A 25,971-nucleotide genomic window follows, 5' to 3' on the forward strand; every position below is an offset into this window, starting at 1 on the left:
GCTTATTTCAGGGTAGCTGTAAAATATCAGTGCGTGATAATTTGTGATTTGTTCATAATGAACAATTCTGTTAACTTCTAATTTTCCTATCTCTTAAAAAAAAACACAGAAACAAATAAATTCTATTAATTGCTTTCATTCAATTCCAATTATAGTGATAGTGTTTAATGCCAGCTTACTAAAGGCCAGTACGAGTTACTCATTACCTATTTAGAGGACTTGTTCAGCCTTCTATTTATTGTTTGATGTTGAGCACAAGCGGTGTCTGTTTGAAGAAGAAAGACTATTTCTGTCTCTTTACATGTCAACATCATTCCACAAATCTCTGTAAATCCTGTGGAAACGTCTAGGGTGTGTCAGTAATGTGCTGGAGAGTAACTGCCCTAAAGTGACGACCGTGTGTCCCTGTGGCCAGGTGTGGGGCTGGCCAGGATGTACAGACCCAGGAGAGGGAGCTGGGAGTGGGGGTGGGGGGTTTGTTCTGGGGGAATGATTGAGTTACTGGGAAATCCCTGCAGGAAGGGGGATCGTGGGAGTGTTGAGTGGCAGCTGGTGGCACCGACAGCATTCCTAACAGTGCAATCCAGACGGTGTGTCCAAGTGGTCCTGGTATCCTGCTGGGCTTCAGGGGCTGCTCAGTGGCTGCTGGGTACATCCTTTGGCAACCAGCAGGGAACAGGCAGAGTTGTTTTCAGGCGTGGGAACACTGAGACTCTGTCCCCTGTGTGCTTGTGGGGCTCTGTGGCGTTGGTTCTCTTGCCTCTCCTCCAGATGCAGCTCTCCCAGTTTGCCCCTCTGTCACTGAAATTCTTCGAGCTCCTTCCCCTGCTTCAGGAGTCTTTCAGGCTCCTGCCACGAGCCACCAGACTTCTGCTTCCAGTCTCTTTAAAAGACAAGAGACTTTTCTGGGGTAAGCTGGAAAAATCAGGACCTCCTTAATCAGATACAAATTTGTTTGGCTAAAAGTTTTAACAGAAAACTCACAGAGCTTAACAAATCTGCAGACAGGCAGCTCTGTAAGAATTCTTTTGTTTATTGTGTTTTGTTTTTTTTCTCTTAGTAAAAGGGCTTAAGTATTTTCACCACATCATATTGGATTGTTGCTTCAAGAAGCTTTTAGAAGTTTGTTCATGCCCTCTGATACCTTTATTGTGGAGAACACATTTATGTTTTGTGAAAGGAAAAAACTAAACTAATGAAATAAATACTACCTATCAATAATGTGTATTCAACTTCTTTTGAATTAGGGATCTTTGTTTTCAAACTAAAGACAGTTGAGTGCTCTTACATTCAAGTCATCATTTTTCAAAGAAACCAAAGCAGCTCTTGTATTGTCCCAAGGTTGAACAGCCTTGGAGAAAGAAAAAAGTCAAATGTGAAATTCTCTTATTTTTTTTACACATTTTTCTTTTTTACGAAAATAATAGAAAAATTTATAAAGAAATTTAAATCTCCACAAACTGCATAGCAAAGCAATTTGGTCTGAATATAAGAACAAAAGTATGAAAAACCACTTTTTTTCTAAACACAGATTTTAATTAGGAAGAAAGTCTGAGCCAGACTGTTATTTTCAGGTCTGCACCAAACCAAGAGTTTTAATTAGTCCAGGAAGAATCATGCTCTATCAGGATTAAAGATGGGAGAGGGAAAGGCAGGGGGAGTAGTCAGACACATAGAAAGCAGTTTTTTGCCAACTACAGGAATACCATTAATCCATTTGTCAGATAGCATACATATACTGCTCTCCAGGGCCTTAACTAATTGTTCCTACATTAAAAATATTTTCTTATATAAATTACAAATAAAATGAACTTCTTTTATCCTCCTTTGGTTGCCTTTTTCATTTTTTTACTATCACTGTTTATTCAGTTGTGTTTTTACGTGTGTATTTAGCAGGTCAGTTGGACTCCAGATGATCTTCAGAGGTCCCTTGCAACCCCAACTGTTCTGTGATCTACTTTGTCAGCTATTTCTGCCAGATTTTGGCAGATTGCCTTCACTAATAACATTAATTTACTATGTTGTGTAACATACTTTGTTTACTATTTCATGTCTTAGAAAAAAAAAATTGTCATGCAGTTCTATTTTCTTCAGTAACTGTCAGAAAATAGTAACTGCAATGAGTTTGTAATCAGTCCTCGTTGGGAGGCTGAGCAGAATACTGGAGTGGTCCATATGTCTCAGACGTTCAGGTTACAGTTTTCCTAATTAATTGCTGCTCAGCTTTTAAAGCATAGCATCTCTAATATAGAATAAAAATTAGTGTGATGTGAATTGATTTCTGCACTGTACCGCTTTACCTCGTGGGTTTGTTTCAGGGTTTTTAAGTCTGTTTCTAAGCATGGTGGGTTACCATTTTAAACCAGCATGGGCACCGGGTGTCCTGCCATTGTGGTGCATGTTTAATTTAGAAAGTGGGAGTTGCCTGCTCATTGTTTAAGAAATGAATGGAAACCTTTGTTGCAAACAAAACATTTTCTTCTGTCCAACACGGTATTTCCCACCAGCATAACAAAAACCGTCCCTTGATCCCCCTGAGGGCTGCAGTGGTGGAGCTGTTCTCCAGCCCCTTGCAGGGCAGTGTCAGCCCAGGGAGCTGGAGCAGCTTCCTCATCCTTTGAAGCTGAAGTCTGGCGTTTGACTGATGAAGAGGTGCTGCACTCACATCTTTGGTTCTGCTGGACAGCAGCTGTAATGATTGGCAGCAGAGAGATAGCAAGGACAAGGTTTGCTGCAACAGCTTCAGCCCCTCCTGACATGGGAAATAGAATGTTTCCTTCCTGAGCTCCAGCTTAGCCAACGCTGCCTGTGTTGGATGGATGATATCTTTGTCCTGACACCAACAAAGAGCACAAATTATTGGAGAGAAGAAATGGGCTAAATATAGTTTACAGACCCACTGTCAACTATATCCTTTGTCATCAACATTGAAAATACAGAAGTTCAGGATGTGATTTTTTTTTTTTTTTTTCTTCCAGGTAGGAAATGCCCATGTGGGATTTTAAAGTTTTATCCTACGCCCTTTTACTTTAAAAGGAGCAGACTTCATGTAAAGTCAGAGAGTTAACTAACATTGCTGTGACTTGCAGTAAAAGATCAAATATTGTCTTAGCAAATATGAATAATATTAATTACAGAGTTCAAAGGTTCACCCAGTGTAGAGTAGAGAGCAGGGTGAAATCTTGAGAATTAAGGAGGTTCATTGGTTACTGAATCTGTAATGAGAAATGGTAGGAACCATCCTTGTAATTTGTATACGCAGGGAAAGGTGGAAAAACATCCATATGGCTGTGTGTTTGCAACATGGTGGTTTAGAAATAGATCCATAAATTACAAGTATACATTTATATGGGCAGATTCAGGGTAAAAGAGGAAGTTTTGTCTCCAGAAAAGGGTGTCTTGTTTTATCACATTTTGCTTCTTGGAAGGGTCAATAATTGCATATCTGTTGTCTCAGGTGTATGTATGTTCAACTGCAATTTGAAATACTGAAGATAAAGAAGCAAACTGCACTCATTTTCTGTAAATAAGCAAGGAAAAAAAAAATTGCCCTGTAAACCACATATCTTACACTGGTTTTTCTAGGAATATTTTATGTATGTCTTATGTGAGAACATTCACAGGGCAGCTCCTCAGTAAAGCCACATCTTTTCACTTTTTACCCTGGGAAGGTAATGAATTATGGCAATAAGGTTCAGGATATTTTTGTCTTGTGGACTGATCCAGGGAAGAGGATTTCAACATGTCACATGAGGCTAGCATTTCTGCTTAGTTCTTGCTACTAAATGGAGTTAGAAGTGCAGTACAGGCTGGATAATTGGTTTACACCTCACAAGAGGTAGGAAAGCTGTATGTGGTAACAGCAGCAGTTTGACCTTCCTTCTTGCTGATCTGAACCTGTGATACCTGAGAACCTAAAACATGTCAGAGAAAGCCTTGTGCCACCTCCAAGCTCAGTTGCAGAGTGTCCTGAATGTCCTGCTGTACACAGGAGTGTTCATGGGCAGTGTGCATGGGATGGAGCAGCAGCTGTGCTTTACATTTGCATCCTGCTCCTGGTGTTACAGCAAAGCATATTCAGTAATTGCATTCTTACTGGGAGCCACTCTATAAATTGTAGTAGACTGCTTGTCTTGTCTCAATTCCTTTGGTAGTATTTTCCTCTCTACACATCTATCAGGTTGTGTTTAAGAGCTAGCTTCTACTTTATCTCCATTTTGTCCAGGATGACAAACTATTAATTTACTGGGTAAGCTGCTATTCGGTGCAAAGAAATTGCTGCTCGTTCCTTGTGCACTCTGGCACAGGATTCCTGCACTGTGGGAGGGATCACAGAGTTTCCTGTGTGCAGGTACTCTGGGATTACCAACAATACCTCCATTATGTCCAAAATTATTTGAAGAGTTTGCCCAACTAGTCTGTGTCTGAGAAAGGCTGTGCTGCTGTGGAAGGAAGCTGCAGCTCCCTGGTGGAGGCTGTTTATTCCCTGCTGCCCTGCCAGGGAAGTGGATTTGGGTTTGGGGCAAGTCAGCTCTCTTGAAGCTTTTGAGAGGATGATGCCTGGCACTTTTACTCGAGGTGAACTCCAAATGTGTCTGATCCAGACGGACTGAGGCCGCTGCTGACTGAAATTTATGGAGCCAGTGGGAGAGAATTTCTGTAGGCAAATTTTAATGTTGAGATTTTGATGTTAACCCATATTGAATTACACTTACTTGATAGGAGCAAGGTGTGCAAAGAGACAAGAAGTTCTGTCATCTTTCTGAGCCATAACCACACTAAGCACAATACAGACGTAGGAACTGCCTGTAAATACTGTCAGATACAATTAACTTTCTTTGTAAGAGATGACATAGCTGTTAGTGAGGTTGAAGAGTTCCTGAAGAGGGCCCATGCAGTCTGGAAAGGAAGGAGGTGTTTTTTCAACAAAATAACAGGTGGTTTGCAGTTCCCTGTGGCAATGTTTTTCATTCTAAAGATGAAGTATCTGTTTCTTTGTCTAGCTTAGTGCCCCTGACCCATACCAGAGAGGCAGAGTTTGACTTGAGACATCTGCAATTTGAAGAAACCCTATCATAAAAGATGAAAACAGCCTCAATTTCACGTTGCTTCCCAGTTATCCTAAGAGCTTGTAAAAGTCATGCAGCCCTGGCCTTGCTACTTAGAAGTAACTGAACAATTCTGTAGGGCACCTCGTAACAAAAAAATCTGTTTGCCAGCTCTTGCCATGACTGTGTTTATATTTTCACCTTGTTTATTTTTTTTTTTTTAATTTATTTTTCCCACTGATCTTAAGTGATGTGTCTCTCTGCACCTTCAGATTTAAATCAGTAAGGTAAAGCACACTGGAGTTTAACTGTTCTCCTGCTTACTGAGTATATTGTATACTGAGTATACTTTGCTGTAGAGGAAGAGCAGAAATGATGATGCCAACTGTCTTGGCAGACCTTTCTCAGCCAGGTGTGATTACAGGTGGATACCCATTTTCTGTCTGGAAGAATGTATCTGCCCGGTATTAAATTGAACTAGGAGATATTCGATCATATGGAACAGTTCAGCCACTTCTACCACGATACAATCACGTGCAAGGCAAAAATGAAATACCTTTTGACAGAAACAATAACTACTCTGTTTTCAAATTCAGTTACCTTTCCATATGTATGTAAAATAGAATACACCTAGGGGAAACAAAGCTGAAGCTAGTTTGCTTGATTATTGTACCACCAAGACCTCCCGTGGCTTTTTATACCTGGCTACCAACGTGTAACATCTTGATTTTCAAATGAGCTAACCAGATATACGTGCAAGACAGGCAACTTCTCTGTAAATGATCATATCATTTGAATCCTTATCCCATCTGCTGTCTATTTCCCTACAGCTGCCCTTTGTTTCCTGCTCTTCCTGTCACACAGTCCTGAAGAACCCACAGTTCAGATCATCCTTACTTGTCTGAGTAATCCACTTGGAGGCTTAGAAATATTTTTGAAGGATTTAGTTTTCAAATCTTGACTGCTGGGAAGAACAGCTTTTGGGGTTTTTTTTTTTTTGCTTTTTTTTTTTTTTTTTTTTAGCCTTTTAATTTTTTTTTTCTAATGAGCACACTATTGATAAAATTAAGAGCAGTGCATAAAGAGTTGCTCAGGATAGGGCTTTTTTACTTCAAGCATGTTGTCTTTGTGGTTTCTCAAAAAAGTTATAAGGATTTCCTTTGCTTCTTCTCTTTGTAGAGCACATAGTGCGATTAAGGACTCAGTACAAATAAAGAGGTTGAGGCATATTTTAGAATTTATTGCATTTATTAAAGTTTTTTCAAACTCCAAGTTTTAAATATAGTGATATCAATTTCAGATATTTAAGGGGATAAGTACCTATTGAGGATTTAGGGTAAGGTTGATTGAGGAAGTAAATCTACTTTCCAAATGTCTACAAAGAAAAATCAAACGAGAAATTCAGTATCGAAAACATCAAAGACAATAATGCAGTTGCTTTCATCTCCAGTGTGTGCTTGCACTTCAAAGAAAAGCAAAATGCTCACCCTTCCGCCAGTACCCCCGAAGGAGGATGAGCCTATAGCTGAAGATAAGTCTCCCTCACTTCTTTGAGAGAGCAGGGGAAATACAAGTAAAATTTTGCACAGAAAAATAACAGCTTTATAGTATTTCTTTCACTGTAATGGTTGTATCATAAGACATTTCTCACACTCTAGAATCCACTTGTTTCATCAATGTATGCAAGTAATGCTGTACCCTTAGAACTCTGCTATTCGTTCAAAAACTTTGTTGTCTTCATCTCTCAAATGTAAGGATAAGGTGGTGTTCTCTGAGGTGATGTTCTTCATCCTAATTATCACTTCTGCAAAATGTGCTGATTGCACACAATTGAACATGTATATTTACTCACTCCCATCTTCCCATACTTTTTATCTTGGAATTAATGATGCTAGATTTAATTCTGTAAAGTCACTTTGCATTAACTATTGTGTGAGAGACATACTCAGTAATTCTGGCAATGAGAGGAGAGAGGTGAATCAAACTGTAATGCCTGTCTAAACAGTTTGCTGCGAAACCAGAAAATTTTAGGGCTGGCCATGTTACAAAAAATCATGCATGTAATGATTCCCCAGATTCAGAGATGTCATTCAGCACTCTTGATTGTCAGTGAAAACATGGTCCCAAAGCAATTCCCAGAAATTAGAAGGGAAAGAAAATCAGGACATTTTCCTTCTGTACTCGCTTTGGAGTTTTTTATTTTTCAGGCAGAGGTTATTGCTAAAGATATGCAGTAAACTGAAAGCATGAAAATATCATAACTTTTATTTCTTTGAGTGAGAACAGGTTTAAAATGGTTGCTGAAATGAGACTAAATCCAGTTTTGGCTTTTTCTCCATGCTGCTTTAGCTGTTTCAAAGCTATCACTGATCAGGAAGCTTGACAGACGCAGTGTTTGCAAATCCTCACCAATGAGCAGTAACAAGATTTAAAAGTGAAAACTCTGAACAGAGGCATTTTGCTCAGTCAGCTTTATAAATTCAGTAATTTAACCATCTGCAAGCTAGACTTATTTTATTTTTGTCTATCAGATATAAATCCTCCCCAAATAGGAGTGTGAGAGCCTAGTGCATATCATCACACAAAATAATTGTCCGCGCATTGACAGTTGTTTCATAAAGCACCAATCAGCTGAAAAGGAATTCATAGCACAGTAAACTGAACGGGTTTGCTTTCAAATGAGGATCCATGAAAACAGAAAAATTTGGAAGTCACTTTAATAGGGAAATGTGTCTTTGACCTTTTTTTCCTGGTATTTCTGTGGCAATGAATAGAAGTTTAATCACCAGGCACAACTATTGTCCTTGCAGAATGTGCATGGCCTGAACAGAAACCTCGTGGTCTGGTGGTCAGAACACTGAGTCCAGTGAGCTACAAATAAGCTGGCAATTCCAGGACTTAATGACAGTAATAAAAATACCTTTAAGCACAGTAGCGCTCCTGTGTTATATTTAAGTTGCTGGTAGATTTTAGTATTTTGGCAATGAAAAACATATTTAATTTCTTTTCCCCAGAGAACACTCCTCAGTTAGGGATCCAGGAAATTTTCTTACAGTTTCCAGTATCATTCCCCTAACTGTGGTGCCATTTCTGAGAAAAGGGAGAGTGGAATACAGATGAAAATTGATGCAAACCCTTATAATGGTGCTGCCGTGTTTTGTTGGGCACTCTTGCTGTTGTGTGAATGCATGGATATGTACATGTGTTTAATAATAATCGGTATTTCTCACAAGATTAATCATAATGACCAACTGTCATGGTGGCATCATTTCAAGCAGCAGCTTGAAATGTTATTTCTGTGCGTGTTTGGACCTGTTCATTTGGAAGACAGAAGGAATCTGTTGTTTCCTTTTTCACAAACTTGCTGTTCATGGGCATTTGTTCTGTGAATTTCTCTAGTCTCCAGTGCACAGGTGAGATGATGGAATGTCTCAGTTTGAATACTGTAGCTTTATATTATTACAATTAACAACGTATTCTAGTTGGGGTAGGAGGGGGTTGTGCAGCACCAGTCCATATGGTAAACGTGTGTAACTAGCTGGAGAATTTCCAGACGAGGGAGGTATTTGGTAAAAGCCAACAGGTCATCTAGAATGGCATTGAATGATGAACAGTAATAAAAATTTAATGTCACTTGTTAAACTGTTGTAACCAGTTCAAATGCAAGCATTTACCAATGGATTTTCCTGCAGCTGTGATACAGATCTGTTGGGTTATTTGCCTGAAATTTTCTGGGGTAGAGTTATAGATTTCTGAACGTGTCAAAAGCAAGAAGGAGAACGCTATTCATTTCATGTCCTTACACAGTGGTCTGAATTTTTTTCACATTCTATGAGCTAGCTCTTATTTATTCAATTACATTGTTAAGAACCTTGAATTTCTGTGCTTTAAAAATGACCTATTAAATCAAGTCTTGATCTCATTGCTATTCAGATATTTGTACATATGTGCATTTTTCTGTGTATGTGCGTATTTATATGAAATAGATGTATTAGCTATGCATATATTCAGGTTTTTCATACATGTGTGATGAAATATCAGATAGGTATATGAAGATATTTTATCTTAGAACAAGTGTGCCTGCGTTGGTTACAGTTTGAGCCTGCTGTGAGGGTAGGCAAAATAAATGAGCTTTTCCTTGTTTCTTCCTCTGTTGCATGAATGTACTTTTTGGATATGCTTTCAGAAATATAATGACATAGTTATGGCATTTTTCCTTCACGTCTGGAGCAAATTGATGACAGTCTGTCAAGTCTATCCTCAGTACTTCCAACTTCCAAAAAATGAAGGCTTGGTTTTTTTGGTATTTTGTTTTTTTGTGGCAGGAATACAAAATCACTCTCATCCATCAGAGATGTTTTTATTTTTCAAGAACAGTCATAATCTGCTGGTTTTCTCTTCAAAAAATGAGTAATTCTGATACTTGCAATCGTGCGTGTTCAGTGAATACACAAGCACGTTTGGAAACGTGTGAGCACCATGCAAAGTTCTGCACTTTCCTAGAAAATATTAAATCACTTATGCATCCTGTCCAGAAGCAAGGACTGACAACCAGTCCACAAGAGATGAAGAAGACTTTGCTGGGAAAGGCCCTGATGGGTGCAGGGTCCCCAGGAGTGGCAGGTCCCTGCTCCCAGCCCTTGGCTGAATGCAGCTCCTGGATTCTGTTCAGCTCTTTGAATATCTAGAAAGAGAAGAAAGCAGATAAATAAACCTCAGTGTCGAGAAAAAACACTGGCTTCCTTAGAGAAGTGATGAAAGAGATGAAACATAACTGTTTTCTGGAGACAGAAAATTTATATCTTTGTTAATTAAAATAAAACTGTCTCTGCACCAGCCATGAGACATTTATCTTTCTGGAATATCTGAATAAGTACATTTAGAAAACATGATGGCAGAGGTAATATTAAAGACACTACATTTCCCATTTTTATTTGGAGGAACATAATGTTTTGTAGCTTATCAGTGTGCAAAAGAAACTACCACAGTCAAATATGAATTTATTGCTTTTCACTGAGCAGTTTGTGCATGCAGTGAGTAAAAAAAAAAAAAAAAAAAAAAAAAAAAAAGTCTAGCAGATACTTCACAGAATGCACAATCTTGCCACTGTAGTTTCAAAAGCAAATGTGGAATTTGAATCAGAGTCACAATCATCAGATTATTTAAACATTTTATTTTTGTCTGTGAATATTGAGTTGTTCTGGTGTTTTAGTAATGCAAAACAGATGAAATCCTTTAAGGAGTTGCTGCCTGACACAAAATTTTTTATTGTTTAAAAAAAAAAAAAAAGTTAATCTCTTCAAAATGTTATTTTGTTGACAAAGTTGCTTGCAATAATTAAGAAATTTAAATTAGTCACTCCCAGAGCTGTAACAATTGGGTATTATGGCTTCACAAGAAATAAGTGTTTCAGATATTAAATGTTCATATTGTGGCATGAGAAAATGCTTGGAGTCTTAAGAGTAGCTTATCTTCCAGTGGAATTAGCTGAGAACAATGTGCAGTGACTCTGATCCCGGTTCCTCATTGTTACTGGGACATAGAAGTGGCTGGGGCTTTCTGCCCTGGCTGTGCCAGATCTCTGTGACAATCATGAGGGATTTCTTTTAGCTCTGTGGCACATCGAGTCTCCAGACTATTGCAGAAACATTAGAGACTTTGCTTTGAAATATTGTGCACTAAAAGCCAAGTCCATGTCTAAACCAAATAAAGATAAAAATTCCTGTTGATTCCATCTAAGCTTGATCATCCTGTTGCTTGCATTTCAGGGATGTTTCTGTTGCTCTCACAGGGACCAGCACAATCCCTCAGCAATTTTGCCCTATGATTAAGTCAAAAGGTTTAAACTATTACAACTTCATTACATATTTTTACACAAATGTTTCTGATTGCTTGAAATAGGAAGGCAAATTCAGAATAAAACTACAGTGACTCACCTTATTTGGTTTTTGTTTCTTTTTTAGTAAAGTCCGATACCATTGATTAATCTTTTTTTTTTCTTATCTCCTACGTTTGTTCATGTAACACCATGATATGAGCCATGGTGTCTGCTGCAATAAATGGGCCTATAGAGAAAGAGATTAAATTCAATTCTTCTTGTGACTATGAGTTTTGTGAGACTAATTGCAAACGCCACGATTTGCTTTTGTCAGGGAGCCCCAGCTACGAATGTCTCTGGAAATGCCCCATACACATCCCTTTGGTTTTTACAAATGCTGCCTTGAAGCAATGCATTGCCACACAGCGGACAGTCAGGCACTGTAAGAGAAAACAGCTTGTCATTTGGACGGAAAAGATTGATTATTAGTTACAAGGAAAGTTTTTAATATTGGCAGAAGTCGATCAGGGGTTAAGAAAATGTATTAGGTCCCAATATAAGTGGGCACAGCATTTTATTTTTAATTTTACACACTTGCATCTTGAAAGAGCAAGTATTTTTTAACTCGTGTCCTACAAGCTATGAAGGCAAACTAAACAAATGTATTTTAAAATTAACCGTATTAGATTTTCTGCAGGAGTTTTAAAGGTGCTCTGCTATGGGCAGATTAAATTTGCAATGTTAAATTGAAAATTATTCACCTTTTGAATATACATATGCTATAGCTATAAAAGCCTAGTATGGAAATGTATTACATGTGTAAACTTGATTAAGTCAGATTGTCCTTTGCAGGGAGATAGCAAATATTTTATTTGTCTTTAAAACTCTATTCCCATTTAAATAATCCCCTGTCTCTGCATGAATGCCTGCACGTTAACGTTTAAATGTGTTTAAATGTCGGTTATCTGGCATTAGAAAAAAACCTCATTAATGCCAGATATTAAGCAATTATCATGGCAGGGGAACTGAGGTTTACAAACACATTTCTGCATTCATTTATGATTTACTTGCGATCTTGATTTTATGCGTATTAAAGCAGGAATTAAAATAGCCGACAAATACTTAACATCAGTTTGTTGAAGGACAGAGAAAATAGACTTGTCACTTGTTTTTAAAATACATTGTTGCAGTGACTGGCATGATTCTTGGGGAGCTGAGAGGCTAACACTGATTCTGCCCTAGAGCAGACTTTTCCTCTTGGGCCTGAGCTTCCCTTCTGCACTGCAGCTCTCCATTGGCTATTCTGCTCTCATCCCGTGATCCAGCAAAGGGAGCTAATAGATCTGATGTGCATGGACTGAGCAATAGGCAGGGGAGGCTCAGCCACGAGCTCTGCTGCAGGTCTGTCCTCTGCTGCAGGCGCTCATCGGGAAAGGTTCACCCTGGCGCCTTCTGCCTTCAACCCTGTGCCATTTTTGCTGCTGCTGTGCTTCAGACTTTTGGGGAATAAAGGCTTTGGGCACAGTGAAATAAAGTGTGATGTGAATAAATATGGGCTTGGGAGAATGTAAAACTAATTTATGCTTTTTACACTAGGCAGAATTTTTGTTCATATTTGTTCAGTTTGTTGCCATATTGGAAGATGGCAAACCAAGGCTCCGATAAAAGGCAGTGGTGCTGTTAACTTCCCTTTCACTTCAGTTACTCACGTGGTGCAACAGCTTTTAACATGCCCAGGAAGGCTTTTTTTTAAATTCATTTGCTGCTATTTTCCAAGGAGTTCAGCTCCCCCTGAAATGATTTGTTTTGGTGCCTGAGTGAGAACTAAAATCTTCTGGAAATTGGAAGCTGAGCTTTGTGCAGCAAGCGGTTGCACTGTGGCCGTGTCCTGGTGCGGGCAGGCAGAGGCAAGGCTGTGCTTTTCTCCTGGAATTTCCACCTGGATTCCCCCAAATGCCTCACAAGAGGGGTCGTGTCCCCATGGGGGAGCAAGCAGAACCTCTCATTGTGCAGGCAGCTGGGGCAGCCTTGCAGCTCTGCTCTCCTGAGCCAGGGTGAGCAGGAGGAGCAGAAAATTGCCCTTTTGACATCGGGGTGAAGGGACTCGACTCCAGCTTGTGGAACCACAGGGAATTCACAGCACTGAGGAAGGGACAAACTGGACTATGAGCACAGTGTTTACCGTCAGTAAAATGTCTATATCTCACCTAACAATATTAAATGATCTAAAATATCCAGTAATTATCTTGAGGTTAAAGTCTACACACCCATACAATAGCTAAATTTTGTAGTTATTTATTGTCTGGGATTATTTTCATAAGAAATAATCGTATTTTAAAATAATGCATTTCTTTGCAGTTTGTGCCTATCTCAGGATCTAAAGTCACTGGTAATGTTTGATCATTCTTTTTACAGAGGCACTGGAAATAAGTCATACAAGAAAACTGCTAAGCACAAAAGGCCTCTAATTCTGGTATTCCTGGATACTTTTGGTAAGTTTGCCTTGCTGAGGTTTTAATTTAGCATTAACAAAGGATTTTGTGATGTTTTATATGCTGTAATCTAATATTCAGCCTGTGATTTCATTCAGAACTACTACACATTTAAATCTCACTTTGGAAAGTTGATACCGCAGGAGAATAGTCTTGGAAAAATCTAAATTATCAGTTATGAGCCGATCTGAAACTTATAGTATTGAAACATCTTTTGAAATATGCATTAGAGAATCTTTAAAGAGATCATACAAAATTCATCAAAACGCACTTTTCAGAAGCAGCTACTTTTTCATCACGTTTCTACATGTCACTAGTTGTGGTTCCAAATTTTTTCAGGCATTTACATATAAACAAAATTCTGTATATGCACACACACACACAGAGCTCATCTCTCACTGAGTTGTATATTGGGAAGGAGAAAGCAGCGGTGCTGCTCTTGAGGTATGGAAGACTTGGTGACAAATCTAAACTCGTAGCGTCTGGAGTTTGGGGATTGTGCAGGAACCTATTTCTGCACTGCCCTGTCAGTGTTTCAGCAGCAGATGGGGCAAATACAGCAAAGAATTTTGCTAATGGCCATCCACAATTCAGAAGTACAAATGTGCTTTTCTACCTTCCATCTATTTTTCATATTTTTAACTCTTCCCGTGCTGGGACTCCTGGCTTCTCCTTCAGTCAAATGCTTGAGTATGTGACAATATCTGACTTTACCTGAGGTGCTCACAGTTTGGGGGCATTTGTGCATCTCTTTTGCTCATTCTTGTATTTACTGTGCTGCCTCATGTTTGTCTAGATTTCACCAATCTCTACCCTGCTTAGCAATTCATATCTGCTGAGACCACGTTACTCCTGTACACTGAGCCTGAGAGTGGACCTTTAGCTGTGAATATATAATAAATCCAACATCTGCTCTAAAAAGAAGACCAGAGAGGGAAGTATGGTACAAAAATAATTTTTAAAGTCTCTCTTAGGCGTCACTTTGCAAATTATATGCTGGTTATATGTTTTCAGCTAACATAAAATATCGAAAGTTTTACTGCACGGAACTTGACATTTAGGCACTTGTCCAGGAGACAGAGTGCCCAGACAGTTACTAACTGAAACATCTATCAGAACTTGAACAACCTCAGCTAATTCATCATCTCAAAGCAACCTGTCCTGCAGCCACACCAAACAGATCTACCTTGCAGCCTGCCTTGAAGGTAAACAGGAAAGGAAAATTTTGACCAGCTTCTTTTTTCCAAATCGTTATAAAACTATTTTAACTCCTTTTTTCCTCCTTAAGGCTTTTAAGTAACTGTCTAGCTGGTAAGAATTTTATTTCATGTAACAAATCCCTTTCCACATGTAGATTTGTATTTCCTTGCACAGCATATGATTTCTAGGTGAATCACATTTTGAGAGCACCACGTCTAGCTTCGAATTAAAGGACGAGTTTTATCTTGGGTCAGTTCTGTACAGCATCAAGCACAGACAGCTGATATTTAAAACTAACAATCAGGGAGGGAGATGCCCAAAAAATCCTCTCTTGGACTGATAAAATCTGTGTGGATTCATTTGTATTGGCCTTTTCCTGAGGCAATAAAGGGAGAGGGTGTTTTCTGACAGAGGGTCTGATTAACACAAACATTCCCTGGATGCTGGGGAGAGATGATTTCCCCCCTCCCGACTTGTCTTAGGAAGGATAAGTGATTATTTTAGCACTGGCATCATTCTGAAGGACTGTAACATATTTGACTTTGTTAACCTTTCTTATTCCACTGGTTTATTTGGTCGGAGTCAAGAGCCTTAAGATGATGGTTTTTCCTTCTCTGATTTGCCAACCCTTAGAACTGGTGTGGTGCCAGGTTCACTCCGAGCTGTCACTGGGCAAGTGTGTTCCAGCTACATCCACCTGTTTGTGCTCTGGCTGCCAGGACAGTGATTGCTTGTCAATTTGGCATCTTTGCCAGCATTAAATCAATTTTTGGGGTGTTTTTTTTTTTTTTTTTTTTTTTGGTTTTCTGTTTGTTTGGTTGGTTGGTTTGGTTTTTTTCCCCCTTTTTGTTTTTCCTTTTTTTTTTTTCTTTTCTTTTTTTTCAGGGGAGGAAGGTAATTAGCCTTGGTAGCTTCAAAAATGTGTTTTATGGATTTTCCACAATATCAGGACAGGCAGACTTTACACAATGGCTTGTTGAATTATCTTTTTCTGTGTTTTAGTGAACACATGGATATATTTCAGGTGGTACTTGTAACTGTAAATCAGCAGATCACAGCTGAAGGCATTCTGTCTTTTGTTAACTGGCTAAAGCTGTTAAAGGTAATCAATTCCTGCCTTCAGTTCATCCTAGTCTATGCCATTGCTTAGCTCGCACAAAAACATTTGATCACGTGTAGAGGCCTTTTGTTGGTTTGTTTTACCCAAACAATAGTGTTAACACAAAGAAATAAAATCAGTAGCTGATCAAGACAAGTTTATCTGTAACCTTCATCATTAATGAATTCATATGAAGTGAGTTTGCTTGATTGTGCAAACCTGATGCAGAATAAACTCAATTAAATAAAAAACTTCATCTGAGGCATATCAGCCTCCCACTGTGTCTCCTTCAGCCCTGGGATTTGAGGTGAGCCTTAGTACTACTTTTGTTTGGATTTTCTGTTCTAGAAAACGTGATGGCCCTGTCAAGTTAGCTCTCAGGTTGTTGTGGGTTATGTCTGTGCCCAGTTTCTGGGGAGTTTTGCTTGTCACAAGCACACTTAGTGCTACAAAGCAAAGGGTTTGTACTTTCTGCAGGCTGTATGTCTTGATAATGGGTAGAGGAGGAATTTCCCTGGCACAGTAGACCTCTGTGTGCTCTTTCATCACAGGTGAAGTTAGGCAGCAGACAGGGCAGGGGCCTTTTCTTCTGCCTTCATATTATTAGTGCTGGGAGAGGGGAAATGAGAGGCCAAAGCAGGAGAATCATCTTAAACTGAATTTTCTATGTGTACAGCTTCTTCAAATGGACAGCTCTTTAACATACAACCCAGCAGGTCAGAGTTGTGGGAAATGGACAGTTAATTTCTATTTCTAATTACAATTCTGCAGGGATTCTCTTCTCTTCAGCCTCTCCCAAACTTCCCACTGTAGTCCCTTTCCAAGCAGGAAAGGGTTCAGTGAGGAGCATTGGGACTAAGCAATGGATATGTCTCCATTCTCAGGGGACACATTTCCCCAGTGAACAGCAAAATGTGTGTGTTACTTGCCAAGCTATAAACTTAGGCAAGCCTTGTAAATTGAGACTCTTCTGATACAAAACAATTTCTAGTTCAGTCTTTAAAATGTTTTTCACTGGAACTGGTACTCCCTAGGTTTGATGCAAAGTAAGGAATTTTAACCAATTTTAATCTAAAACTTTTTTTTTTTTTTTTTTTTTTAATCTAGTAGCTAAAACTCTACAAAGCTGCAAATTTTCCATAATCAATGAAAACAGAGGGAGGAGTTTACAGCTGTAATATTATACCTCAGAATGGGGAGAATCAATATTTTACGGCAGCTGGAACAGGCTGCACCTCTTAACACCCAATTCCAAATAATTATCTTCCAGGAAACTTCAGGATTTTACTCTCAAATTCCCTATGAGAAAAGAGGACTTCTGGGAGCTCTAGAAGTTATTCCTCTTGATAGCTGCCAGCTTTTTTAACAATGAAAAAAGACATAACTTGAGCCCTTTCCAACAATACATTAGCCAATTTCAGGGAATTAGTTCTCTTGGCCTGCCCTGGAGCTGGCTGGGTAATTTGTATTGGGCCAAAGAAAGAAATAGAGAAAGGAATCCCATGGGACACTTTTCATGAAGCTCTTCTTATGTTCATGGTCCCTTTCTGCTGCCTTTCCATGGAGTTTTTCCCTTGCTGCAGGAGGTGCCTTGTGGATGGTGCCTGAGAGAGTGACACAATCCTGAACACACCTCATCTCTCCCAAAAAAGAGGTGCAGGGCAGGCTTGGCAAAGGGGGATGGCTGAAGCAATGCAGCCCTGGTGTTAAACCCACAGAGCCTCTGTAGGAACTCACAAAAGAAAATGTGAAACTGGCACACAAAGCCAGAAGGGTCAGTCAGTCTCCTAAGGTGTTTGGCTTGTCTGCTTTCAAGTGTAGGCAAGTATTAAATTTTCATTGCCATGATAGTGCTTTCAGCCAGAATGCTTTCTGAGCCCATCAAAAAAGGACAGGCTGCCATGATTCCAGGCCAGAACTGATAGCTGGGATGGAGGAGGGAGGGCTAGAAATGTCACATCTGCTCAGAGCAATGGCATCCACCTTCTTATCTGACTAAAATAAATATCATGTTCAATTTGTGGTTATTACTACCAATACCACCTACTGAGCAAAGGGATAAGTGCCACAAAGAAGCAGTGCCCTGCCAGTGTGACCTTAGAGCAGAAGAGGGCGGTACATGAATATGCACACATTTGTTTTAGAGACACACAAAGCCCAGTGAGAACTGGGGGAAAAAGCACATGCTACAGACGTGCCCGAATGAGTATCAGGATGCATTAACTTAGTGCACTATTAATTTATTATATTTTGAAATAATAGTATAAAATAAACATAATTTCATCTTGCACATGAACTCTGAATTATGTTGTGTGGGTCATTCCAAAGGACAGAAGTGATCTTAGTCTGAACTACCACCACTAAACATTATAAATATGCCTAATGTCTGGTGTAATTACCGCACTGCTATTTCTGTTCTGTGCTGAAAACAGATTTGCCCTTCAGCTTTTGCACTGCCAATTATCAAAATAAAATATGAAGTTGAATAAAATAAGAGTGGAATATTGCAAATAAAATAATAGTAAGAATCCAGTCCCTATGGGTTTATTGTGTGTATAGTGAACAGTGCAGAATGATCTTGCAGCACAAGCACTGTTATAGTGCTTGCTCAAATATTTGGAATTCATGGTGACAACACTTGAAATTAGGAAGGTTAATGACTAAACTGATTAGCAACAGAGAAGGCATTTGCAAACAAGTGAGTTATAGTCATTACTAAATAGTAAAACCTCTGAAAAACATTTTAAATCATCACGGAACTCTTCCCTGTAAAAGTGTCTTGATTGATCATAACAAGAAGCTCAGTCATGATTTTTCACCTTATGGAGCCTGTGGAAATGGATCCAGATGGATGGGCATGAAAGATGTTGATTTGGTCACTTTATACAGGCTGGACTAGCAACATTTGAGCAAAAATTAAATGTGATTTTGAGTGAACACTGGTAGTGTGATTCAAGTCATATTTGGCCACCACCTTTGAAAGCTGAATGACTTGCTGCTTTATTTACTTACTCTTGGACACAAAAATGTAAAGGCAAAGTCTGATCCATTAACCTCATGCAAACTACATCCTGGCAGCTGTTCCTTATGAGCAGGGCATGTGAAAATAGAGACAAATTCTCAGGCTGGACTGAGCAGCCCTTTGTAGATGTGAAATATAGTAATGCTTTCTGAGGGGAGTTTACACTGCCTGGAGGACAGGGATCCCTACCCCTTGTTAGGGATTGTAGCATAAATTTATTGCTTTTCCATCTGGCTGCATTGACCTGCTGCAGTTTGTAATTTATGCTTATGTTCAAAGCCCAGTAACAATTGTAAGCACTACCAGCGAAAGGAGAAAAAAAAAGAAAAATCCCCAGAGTTGTCAGCCTTTGAAACATAAAGGAATTAAATTTAAAGGAGTGCAGTCTCATTATTACATCTAAGTTTTCTGAATGCCTCCATCCATCCCTTTCTGAGCTGGGATTTTTGTGTGTCTCATGCCTAATGATATTCAGAATTTATAGCAATATTTTCTACTTCAGTTTGCTTTTGTTGTGAGTTTCCTGTTTCTCTCAAGGAGGTCCTGCCTCGCTGTTGTGCAGTGTCAGAGCACTGCACCACGCTGTTCTGCAGGAAACCAGCCAGCAGAGTGTCAAGCACTCACAGGTACCCTACTTGCAACCCTGTATATTTGAATTGTTCCTGTTCAATACTGTCGATTTAGTTCAGCAAAATAATACCTAGAAGCTGATCAGGAACTTTCAAGGGTATTTCTGAAATCAGTTCCCTATACTGCATAATACAGTATATGTAATATACTATATAATATAGTATATATAATGATGGAGTTTTCAGGGTACAATGTTGATGAAGTTGGAGTTGTCATCTACTCTATCATGCTGGAAAGCAACTGAGGGAGGATTTGCTTTTGAAGATTTCTTGTAAAGAAATGAAACTCTCTTTTAAGCCAGTACGTTTTATGTCTTATCAATTTTCTTATGTGGGATCACTGCCATAGGTCTCAAAACCTTTATGTTAATTTGTCCTTAGACACATTAAAAGAGCACTCATCCATATGATTTAGTTAGTTCAAAAAGGAAAAAAAAAAAAGAAAAAAAAAAAAAAGTGAAGACAAATACCTGGCTGTGGATATAGAGTAACATTTAAATTAGCATATTAAAGCTCATTGGTCCATCAAGGGTGAAAAAAGTATTAACAACTGAACTAGTGCTCATTCTCCTAGTCCTAATTTATGTTTATAAGCATTAACACAGATTAATGGAATTAGGAGCATCACTATTTTTAAAGGATTTCAAATAATTTTCAAGTGGGGATTCCAACCTTAAATTTACAAAGAAAGTCTTTGGAGCAACACTGGTTTGGCTGATACTACAGCAAATATTTTCTTCAGTTTTTAAAAAAGTTCATCCATTTAGAGACACTGTATTGGAAACTTATTTTCAAAAGGTATTCTCAAAAATGTACTTTAGAGAATTGCAGTTTCATAGAGTTATATTTAATGCAACAAGTTAATTTCTGTGATACATCTGGAGTTACTTCAGTGTAGTTCAATGTGGAACCAGTTGATAAAAGAGCAGCTCATTTTACACCCAGGTGTTGAACCTCTGCTGTGCTCTGCTCCCTCTCACTGCCCCCCTGTCTCCCTGCATCTATGCTGAGATGTCCCCATGGCTGTTCCTCCTTTGCCAGCTTCTCTTTTTTTCTTGTCAACAAATCCACATATATTTCCTGCCAATTTTTAGCTGCTATTTACTTGGCAGAGAACTTGGATAGAAGTTGTCTTTGTCTTCATCAGTGTTAATTCAGAAGAGCAACAGGTTTTGCCCTGACTGCTCTCACTTGTGCCACTTTGACCCCTCTCACTGCTCCACATCCAGAAGGGGTTTAGAAGTGTAAAGCAGATTTTTTTCAAAGGATATAAATTCTGAAAATTCTTTTCATAGGGGCACAAAATACATCCTAGCCCATAAAGGAAAAGTCCAAACAAATAACTGGCCCCTTGTGTGCTTCTCAGATGTTTATTTAGGATGGCAGCAGAGTACAAGGCTGAATGCACCCTAGAATAAGACATGGGAATTACACACAGTGCACATGCAGGAACCTCAGCTACCAGCTGCTGCAACAATTGATTGCACCAAATGACTTGTTAATATAGATTAAAGCCTTAGTTGCTCACCATGGTGGATATTTAAAAATCCATCATTCCAAATCACATTGATGGCTGAGGACCATTTGCCTTGCAGACCTGGGTTAAGGATTAAGGATGTTTGCACTCAATTACAGCACTGGAGAAGGTAGAGTCTGGCTGGCTGTAATGGCTTTTCACTGTTCTGTTTTGTACAAGTCATGGCTTCCTCAAATAAAAGATTTTTCTGCTCTTTGAGATTCCCTAACTACAATAATTTTAAACTGAAAGCAGACATAGAGATAATTTCTATTATTTATACTATTTTACAATATAGAGGCTTTTGCTCATCCTTGGTCAACTTGTTGTGCAAATATGTAAGAGGATGGTAGCTTTCCTCCCCCAGAGATTAAAGAGTATGTTCCCATTTTCCAGTTCCCTGTATCCTTGTGACAACCACACAGAGTTTGGATTTTTACTAGAGTGAGGCTGGAGATGTGCTGGACAGCAATGAAGCTTTGCCAGCATCTACAGACCATTAGCATAAATTCTAGAAAATAGCTGAGTTCAAAGTCTGAGAAAATTGATGTGCATGAATCCAAGTATTATTTTCACACAGAAATACAAATGTTGAATATGCATGTAGGAGAGAAAGATCTTACTTATTCCAGAAATCTGGCTAAGACATTATTCCCACCAGGACATATGATCATTCAAAGAAAATGGAAAAGCATGGAAGCACCAGCTGTTTGTGAATGAATCAGATTTGGCCTGGTTAAAATCTGAGATGAATTAAATATGGTTTTGTTAGGATGATAAAGACTGATGAATTGAGTAAGGTTTAGAAACCCCCTAAGGATTTCTCTGAAGACAGTCTGGCCAGTAAAAGTACCTCTGCTGTTAAATAAATATGGAATCATTATTGGGCTATTTACTTGCTCACCTTCAAGTTAAAGACTCTTTATCAGTTTCCTGCTGGCATCACCCTACAGCATCCTAACAAAACCAAATGCCCTGAGCATGAGTTTCAGCAGGAGGTGGGCAGCCTGTGTGTGCATGTGAAACCATGTGCAATGCCTGTGTGCAATGCAGGCTGTGTTTACCAAAGTAAATTGTCTGCTGGTTTGCTCAACTTCATTTTCAAGAGGAATTTGAATATCTTAAGTATGTGTTATATCAACTCAAAAAATATTTTATGTAGGAGAAGGTTGCTTCACTGACATTACAGTTACTCTATGAATTGTGTGCAAGCTGATTTGGTTGGATTTTCCAAGTAAATGTTTATGGCTTGTTTTAAAATGGGGGAAGAGGTCCAGTTTATAACAACAGTGCTACTCTGAAATGCTTGTTTTGGCATTGGATACACAGCAGTGCATGATGGCTGGTGAGAAAAATAGGTGGAATATTCTGTGTTTGTACTGTCACCTGCAGAAGGTTCAAGTAAAGAAGAAGATCCTGCATTGGGACTTCAAGTTTACAAACATTGTTAGGAAAATTAATCTATGAACACCAGAGGTTTATGTCCAAAAAGGAGACAGAGGAGTTCTTTTACTTTATTTGAATAAAGGGAGAGGCCATGGGGCATTTCCCCTGGGGTCTCTCAGTTTTTCGGAGGACACTGACAGAGTGTGTTACCGTGTTCACCCAGTGCCGAAACCCCGGGGTTCGACGCTGTCCTTTTAATTGTGGCTATCGGAGACTGTTATTTTGTCTCAAAATAAAATTCTAAATTTTGATTTATTGAATTTGGTCTATCGTATTTATTACAAAATGAATGTTTAGGGTATACTTCATGTAGATTTTTAATTTAGATGGGTGCACATTAGCAAGCACATGTAAATATCTATGTGTAGATTTAGAATATCATAAGAATATGGTATGATACATTATATGATATATATGATGTACTTTGTAGTACCACTGACACTTAGCATTTGCTGTTTTCAGCAGAAGTATTTCTAGTGTTCCAAACATTTGGAAGAATTCTGGCAGTGGGGAAATGCTGTTGCTTCCAGTGATTTTAATGTCATACATTCAAAAAAGAATAACCCAGAAGGTGGAAAGTAGAAGCTTACAGTTAACGAAAACCAGCCTAATATGAAACTTTTAAAGAGCCTTTCTGAGGGCATCCAATCCACATTATACCTCTGCCTCAAAGTAAAATTGCACTTGGGTTGACTTTCTGCAAACCAAAGATGCCTTCAATTTAATTTCATTCAAATGTTTAGCTATGCTTCATTGTTACCACATTAGACAGCAAACACAAATCCAATAAAATGTAAACCTTACTTTCATTAAGTTGAAAGCAACTTGCTTGTTCAAAGTCTTTGAGATTGACTCTTTTAGAAAGAAGTTTATTCTCAAAGGTAAGCAACCTTGGTCAACTTGAAGTGCTACTTAATCCTATGGGAGTGATTGGGGATTTTGTTGTTCCCCCCCCCCCCTTCCTTTTTTTTGTTTTGTTTTGTTTTGTTTTGTTTTGCTTAGTCCACTGTCATGCAAATCATGAATTTACTTGATTCTGATTTTATTTACTTGGACTGAAGACAAAAGGTTGCTGGTAGCAGTTCTCTCTTTTCAAGGAGAAAAATCCCACCACTGTAGCACCTAATATGGAAATCTTCTTCTTTTGTTAACTGATGTTTTTGAATAGCAGTGATTAAAAGACTGTGTTCTTCCAAGCGCTTACTCACTCTGAAAACAGCCATTGTCATTTGAGAGGTAAAATGGTACAGATTATCTAGGTCACAACATCTATCACCATTATGTTTAGGTAAATTTTGATTACTTCAAAATATAAGGGCAAGGTTGAGCATGACATTAAGTGTAATACAGGCTTGATCATTACCAGAATTCTTTCCAGTGACAAAACACTGTGATTTTATGTAATGAGGAAAACTGTTTGAAAAATGGGGCTTTGCATCTGTCTGTGCTGCTCGGAGTCCTCTAGTCCTGAGGCAATCCGAAGCCCATCAACTTTGATGCAATGAAACATCAAAGGAGTGCTCCTGGACTTGGTTGGGTGTTAATGACTGAGCCAAGAGCCAAAGTGTGCCAGGGAATCCCAGGATGGTGAGTGCAGCCCATCAGCTTTCCTGTAACCTGCTGCAAATATCCTGTACAGATTTGGGCAGTCAGGGATTCTGAGCATCTTGTCTGGTCAGTCTATGCGTTATATATTGAGCTAAATGCTGTGCTTAGCATTTAGCTTTATTTTGCCTTCACACGGTCACAGGGTAGAGTACACAGTCCCTCTTGAGTCCTATGGAATTTTCCATTTAAAGTCTGGTCACAATGGTAGACTTGTCATTGTCCCAGCTGGTACAGTGTGATGTATTTTAAAGTCTATTTTACTGGTAACCATGAGAGTTTTGTTTCCATGTCCTTTCAAATATTTACACACTTAGCTTTCTTTCTACAAAGAAAGTTCAATAGTTTTATTTGCATTTAATAGAAAAAATGAAACAAGGACATAAAATTCTCTGCTCTGCTGGCCTGGGGGAGACTTGTGAGCCACTAGGGAATTTACAGGAGGTGATTGAGAAAGGCAAGCTATTTACATCTCTAACCTCCTCCCCCTCTCTCTCTGAGCGTGTACCTGTGCTGGAAACTTCTTGTTTCCATAAAATGGAAAGATTATTTGATCCAGGCCAAGAATTGCTTATTACAGGTTGTGTGTGCATAAACCATAACAGAATTCGTCACAAGTAAATTCTTGGTGGTATTTCCTGAGCTTGTGTTTGGAGGAACAGGGAATAGGGAAAACTTACATAGATAGATAGATAGATAGATATAGATATAGATATATATAGATATATAGATATAGTAAAACATTTTGTTTTGCTGCATATATATATATACACACACATATATATATATATATATACAGCAAAACAAAATGTTCTAGTCAAGTGGGCTCTCTCTGATTTTTTTTTTTTTAGAATTACATTGTGAAGATGGCCAAACTTTACTTTGGCCTCTGAAGAAAGAGCGTTTTTGCCTTCAGGCTTTGCAGCTGTCCCCACTAAAGAGGCACTTCTTCTGGGGGTCAGAAATAATGGAAAAAATTAGGAACTAAAATCTCTTACTTTAATAGTGCCTTTTGACTGTAACATGAAAAACAAGCTTTTTGTTCTACCAGTCATTCATAATAGTCTTTTATTAGGTTTACTAGAAGAATTCTATAATTTTTTTTCTGAAAAATGAGCAGCCACTCTGACATAAATCAAAATCTTTTTGCTACTGCTTTCCAAATGGATTATTTCAAATGCTCTGATATAACACAAAGCATCTCAGAAAATGTGAATCATGTTATTTACGATGATAAGCGCAAGAAAATAAAAGGGTAATATCAACTGGTGGGTTTTGCATTACCAATTTTTGTTTTATTTTTGAGTTATTAATGGAAAACAGGGTTACTGAATAGTGTAACATAATAAATACTAAAGTGATTTCCATGAAAGAATACATAGTTCTGTTATTGCAGTATGAAAAATACACATAGTAATTATTGAATTGAAAGAGGTTTTGATTTTTGTTTGGGCTGTTTGTTTTGTTTTGTTTTGTTTTTTCTTGTGAAAGCCTGAAAGAGTATAACTTTTAGGTTGGCTGAAGTGTTTTCACTGGTATGAACTGGCTTGAGCTGTCTCAACCAATAATAAATGACATTGCTAGCAGGCAACCATGGTAAATTGTTCACTGCGCTGCTATGCAGGTTACTGTTCCTTTCCCCATCCCATGATCTCAATACTAATGACAGTAAGGGAATAAATGAAACAATTTCTCCAGAGTACGTCTAATTATGTTGGATTTTATGTCTGGGAAAATTAAAATATAATAGTACGTCAGCAGAACTGAACTTGATACCACAAAGACAGTTTTGTTAGTATTGATCCCAGACTTGTTTGCAGCAGATTGGGGTGAAGGGAGAAATTGAACGAGTAAGTCCAGATTAGCACTGCTTAGCACTTTGTATTTATTAGAGTGCTAAACCACTGGAGTTGTAATTACTGGTCTGCATTACAAATTGCATAATTTTTATTCCTTGGGACTCGCACGTTTCAGTGAGAAGTCTGGGAAATTATTTTTTAATGTGCTTGTTAGCACAGCTGTCTGAATGCTTGGCTTACATTAACAGTGACATCAGAGACTGTGCTCTCATCCAGGAGTGTTGGGCAGTGCATTTA

The 25,971-nt window shown here is 38.6% G+C and overlaps 1 protein-coding gene across 2 annotated transcripts in view; it reads left to right on the plus strand.

Annotated features, from left to right (window-relative positions):
* TENM2 (teneurin transmembrane protein 2) overlaps positions 1 to 25,971 on the plus strand; it is a 1,092,434-nt gene that overhangs the window by 233,226 nt on the left and 833,237 nt on the right. For both annotated transcript variants that reach the window (XM_040078601.2, XM_058422512.1), the window contains exon 2: positions 13,282 to 13,358. The gene's annotated coding sequence lies outside the window, so the exon portion shown is untranslated. The remainder of the gene's footprint in view (positions 1 to 13,281; positions 13,359 to 25,971) is intronic.

The sequence above is a fragment of the Hirundo rustica genome, chromosome 14, assembly GCF_015227805.2.
Source record: "Hirundo rustica isolate bHirRus1 chromosome 14, bHirRus1.pri.v3, whole genome shotgun sequence".
Taxonomy (NCBI): domain Eukaryota; kingdom Metazoa; phylum Chordata; class Aves; order Passeriformes; family Hirundinidae; genus Hirundo; species Hirundo rustica.